The following is a 6,000-nucleotide window of genomic DNA, read 5'->3' on the forward strand; positions in this document are numbered from 1 at the left end:
TTAGAAAACTTAAAACCAGTGAGACAAGTGTATATTTAATTTAGTCATGTTATTTTTATTTTGTTCTTGTGTGGTCTTGCCATATTTTGACACAAGTAGAATAGCATTAAAAATCATATTTAAAATAATATCTGCACATGTTTGAGGTCACATAATCAGATAGCATCTTCCTTAAAGATATAAATTGCAAATCCTGACTTGTTTATAAGTGACTGCTGCGTGGATTATCCTTGATATTATAATGTTTTCCTCAAAGCCTTGCTAATGCTCTTAGCATGCGAGTTATATAAAAACAATATAAAAGGCTTTAAGTAAATTAGGCACACAGTGGTCATGCATATAATCTTTCCTTATGTAGTACACGAATAGCCTTGTGATATGTTTCCATACTAGGGAAACTAGTTCTCACGTATAATTTATCATCTCTGTCCGCGTGGATTCGAGTATCGGGCTCGGCAAAAGTGGGTATGTCAGAAAATTGCCCGTATCGTTCATTGAGTCTCTGGTTCCTACCAAGGTTTTTCTGGTTTGTCCTCTATCAAATATGCTGTTTGCTATGTATATCACATCATGTGCTGAAAATAGCATTATAATCATTTACACAGCAACTGAAGCAACAACAAGAACACGACAACAACGGTCAATCTTAACTTGAAGAACGATTGTTATGTGATCAAATTTATTTTAAGTAATGTTGCATGTCATCTTTTCCTTTTCTTTTATTAGCTTTCAGCAGCAAGGAAGTTCTACAGACCAGACCGTTCCAACAAAAAAAATCCTCCTACGAGAACTTTCTCCGTAGAAGCCTCAGATTTCAAAAATAAACCTTCCCAGGAAAAACAATTTGCGTAAATTCGACACAGAGTGCAATTTTTGTGTGCAAATTATATCATTCTGGACAAGGAAAAAATACGATTTTTTAGGGGGGGTGGGTGGGAAAATGATCGGGTGTCGATGAAGTTTGGCAAGGAAAGAGCTGCGGATATTAATTTTACCTCGCATTAAAACAATATAGTTGAAAATAAGATGAGTCGAAAAGTTAGTAGAGTTGGAGAACCTCATTCTGCCAGATTAGCGCGAGAAGAATTAGCGGCAGTAAGGAAACTCATTCCGACAAAACGATTATTTAAGAAAAAAGTTCGTGAGTACGATGATTCTCAATATCATATTGGTGAGGTATCGTCAAAATGGTTGAGTCCAGTCACCGGGGCATTCGAACAATTCGCATACGGTAAACAAAAGAAAGATAAGGAACTTAGGGATCTCGGGGTTATTCCTATGATGAGAGATATCGAGCAACATACTCGAGTGGTTCCGGGTCGACTTGAGCAAATTCAACACGGACAAGAACAAGCGCGAGCACAAGCGCAGGTACGAGCGGAAACACGAGCGGCTGAAAAACGATTAGGTCAAGCGCAAGCAAAAGTACGAGAACGAGTGCAAGCGCAAGAACAGCAAGAACAGCAAGAACAATTGCAGCAGGAACAGCAAGAACAATTGCAGCAGGAACAGCAAGAACAATTGCAGCAGGAACAAACAAAAAGAAAATTTTCGCGCAAAATAACGAGGGGGAAAGAGCAACAACCCCAAGGTGAAAGAATAAAAGTTTCAGGTTCCGATAAATTTACCGATGAGGTTATCGCAAGAATAAAATCAATGAACCGGGAGGATGTTGTAAAATTTACTGTGGAAAATTTTGACAAAGACAGACGAAAAAAAATAATGAAATCTGGTCATGCCGAAGGTGTATCATTTGTACAATGGGCAAAGTGGATATATTATGTACACAAGGGTGTCAAAAAAGTAAAATTCAATAATCCAGATTATGCTAATTTTTATATTTCTGTAGGTGATTATGATAATATATACAAATCTAAACCGTTATCACTATCTTCGTCTTCATTTCGCAAAGTGGAAATCAAACCAGAAGAAACTGAACCCGAATTTGCAAAAATTAGACAAAAAAGGATTATGCCATCAAGGTATTTTACCCGTGATGCTCTTGAAAAATTTAAAGATGAAGATAAATTAATTCATATCGCTAGGTTTGGTTTTACAGAACCAGAAAAATATTTGAGAACAAAACATCATGATCTAAAAATGTCAGGAGGACAATGGATACCTGCGGTATATTTTGCTTCTATCAAAAAACCTATTGATGTCGATGATCCCGATTACAAAAATTTTACAGAAAAAATAAACCGATTAAATCAGGAAGAAAAAATATTAAAATTGCTTGATGAACCTGAAGATGAACCTGAAGATGAACCCAAAACAGGAAGTGGATATACCATCTGTCCTGACAGTGTTGTCAACGACGTATCTCGCCTCGAAGTGTTAATCGGAGGAAAACGAGCTGGAAATAACTCTCGTGAAATAATCAACGAAGCCTCAGATATTTGTCAGCGATTATTTCGTGGTGGTATCATTGATTCTCACATTTACAAGGAACTCGTCGATGAGCTTATCGATTAAAATAACACAATTGAAATAACATGATTGTTCACAAACATCAGCGCAGACCAAGACAGGTCCGCGTAGTTAACTCTCGATTGCCCGTGTACAAATATATCCACGGCAACGGACTCGGCGATATCATTGGAAGTCTTGTCACGCGAGTAATACCTAAAATCGGACCCGCGATCAAACAGTTCGCATCAAAAGCAATAGGAAAAATCGGCGAGACTGCCATTTCTGGTATCGGTAATTTGGCCAGTAAGGGTTTCAATGTTGTCAAAAGTAAAATATTAAGTTTAACTCGCAAAAAACAACCCGTCAAATTACCTATCACCAGAGAAATGCCACCCGAAGTTAGTAAGGCCATAAATGATGCAGCAAATAAAAAAATAAACGACCTAGCGCAGGAAGTTGCTAAGACAAATCTAACGCAGGATGTTGCTAATACAAGTTTCATTTCAGGCAGTGGTCTTCGTTTTAGATGATATTCTTAATAATAAATGTTCGCACAAGTGTCAAATGAAGTATTTGATATGGACGAGCCAGTAGGTAGAGACACATCAGTGAGAGATTTCCAGTATTTTTCGTACGACGCAGTGACGCCAAATACTGATAATCGCCTGGAAGTTCAAGTTCACGATACAACAAGATATTTTCTTCCATCTGAGGCATATATCGAAGTTACCGGGGAGGTTATTAAAGCGGATAATACTCTCTATGGGGCAGATTTTAGAGTTGGATTTGTCAATAACGGTATTATGGCATTATTCAAGAGCGCCACTTACATGATTGATGGAAGAGAAATTGAGTCAATTACCAATGATGTTGACTTAGCAACAACGATAGTAGGCCTAGCGAGATACTCGGATGATTTTACTAGATCAGCTGGTCCTGGCATGATGTTTACCAAAGATAATTCTGATCGTCCTGAAAGCAGACAATTCGACATCAGACAACCCAACAATCGCGTCGCTGCTCCTAATACTGGTCTCAATAACGATGTCGAAGATATGGTCATTAAACCCTTCATTGATTACAATCTTGGATTTGCCACGCGAAAATCTATGCTGCAAGGAAATCGCAGAAGATTCTCTTGTGCTATTCCGTTATCTCATATATTCGGATTTTGCAGACATTTCAGAAAAATTATCTACGGGGCGAAACATACCATAATACTTATCAGAAAAGGAAATAGCGATGATGCTATCTGGCGAGAAGGTAATATCGATTACGCTGCTAACGCGATAAATGCCCTCGATGTGGGGAATGCCGGCCAGGTAAAATTACTCAAATTTACTTTGTGGATGCCAGCGATAACTCCATCAATAATCGAGGAAGAAAAATTATTATCATTTATGAATCAAGGTGGTAAATCTATCATGTCATGGCTAACAACAACAACAGATTCCACAACTACCGAAATTGATGGTGATTTTACTTGGCGTATTGCATCACAGCAAGGTACCTCTGCACCTAGGCACATCTTTATCGCTCTTTTGCACACGCGAAGATATCATCAATTATACAGCCACATGATATTTGATAATGTCCACGCAACAAACGTGTCACTGAGAGTAAATGGCCAACAAGAACCATCCGAGGAAATAGCTATCAATTTTGAAAATTATTCGACAGCTCGCGCATATCATCGATTGCTAAGTTTCATGGGTCGCGATCAAAATATCGATACTGGATTACAAATATCACAACTAGATTTTAATAAACTTTATCCTATCTATTACTTTTCCTTGGAACATCTCGACTTGGTAAAACAATCAGTTGTTGATATTCATTTCAAAGCTAGAATTCGGACAGGACATAATCCATATAAGGCAATCGCGGTTATTCTCAGTGATAGAACAATGATCCTGGAAGGCATCAGTGGTAGAATGAGAGTCATCGATGCTCCCGTCGAAAACATGTGAAAATTCCAAATTTAGATTAAGTGATTAATTATATGCCATACGATCACGTCAGCGTAACTCTGACCCCGGGTCAGACAAAAAAGCTCCAATCAGCAATATCAAAACGATGCGGTATGAAACTAACCCTGAAAAACGATCAAATTCAAGGTGGGCCTAACAAACTATCGTTGAGTAAAAGTCAACATGAACGTTTCTTTAAGGCCAAATCAGCAAATACTGGTGTTCATGTGAGCCTTTCCATAGGCGCCATCAGAGACATGGTAAAAACAGGTGGTATTTTTCCATTAGCCGCGCTTATACCCGCGGTAATAGCAGGTGCAAAAGCATTAGGATTAGGCGCGCTTGGAGGGATAGGTTCCGCAATAGCAAAAAAAGTTACCGGAGGAAGATATCGTAAAAAAAAGGGAGGATTTCTTCTCCCTCACCTCATAGGATTGTTAAAACAAAAGCAAGGATCGGGCCTTTACCTAAGACGACCCCCGTACGGATCCGGGTTAAGTCGAGCCTACCAGCCTCAAATTTAGATTTAATAAGTGAAGCAAAAAAAAAGAAAATAAAATTTTTCAGAGGCGTATTTATGCGAGATCAACTACCAGACAAACCGAACCCTACCGAGACAGGAATAATAAATCTCGATGATAATACCGGCCCTGGCACACACTGGGTTGCTTACGCGATTAATCCTCGCGAAGTTATTTATTTTGACTCATACGGATTAACGCCGCCAAATGAATTTATCAGGTATGTGTCAAAATTAAATATTCCAATTTGGTATTCGACGCTTCCAACACAAACATTAGCAGATCCACCAATATGCGGTCCAGAATCAATTAACGTCCTCGATGCAATTTCAAAATCATCCAACCCTTATCGCAAAATTTTATTTGAATATACCGTAGATAAATATCATGGTTGACATTTACGGTAGATCCCTCTTTAGGAAGGAAAAAAGGGAAGCAGTCGACATCGATACATCAAAATTTGCAACCAAGAGTGATATTAACAATCTTCTATCATTGTCAGAGGTGGATCCTGGCGAAGTTGTGTTTTTCAAAATACCGAAGGGCGATTACAAACTAGCAATATCAAAATAGCTGATATAATTAAGCGAGAAGAATACAACGATCACATTAGTCAATTTACTCGCCAATCGGAGATGGTATTAAAATCTATCGCTGATATTACCGATATCATCGCGGAGTTTCCACCAAAGGCTGATTTCGTGGATATAAAACAAAAAAATAGCGAGTTATCAGCGGCGATGCTTCTAAAGTCCGATAAGGCATCACAGGATGATTTCCAGGAAAAAATAACAAAAAGATTTAACAAGCTAAATAATGATCTTAAAAAACTCGAGGAGGTATCAAAAAATCTCAATAAAAAACTCGACGAGGATATAAAAAAATTCATCGATACCTCCTTAACTACACACAGCGATCTCATCGAGAGAGTAAAATCCATCAACGAGGAAATTACCAAGATAAATATCTCGATGGGTCAGAAAACATCAATCGACGATCTCAACAAAAAAATCAGCGAGGAAATTAATAAACTCAGCGAACTTGTTATTCCCGAATTTACTAAGGGGTTTAACGCGGCGCGTGAATCGACAGATGAG

This window comes from Sinohyriopsis cumingii, chromosome 5, assembly GCF_028554795.1.
Source record: "Sinohyriopsis cumingii isolate HCF-2022 chromosome 5, ASM2855479v2, whole genome shotgun sequence".
In the NCBI taxonomy this organism is placed as follows: domain Eukaryota; kingdom Metazoa; phylum Mollusca; class Bivalvia; order Unionida; family Unionidae; genus Sinohyriopsis; species Sinohyriopsis cumingii.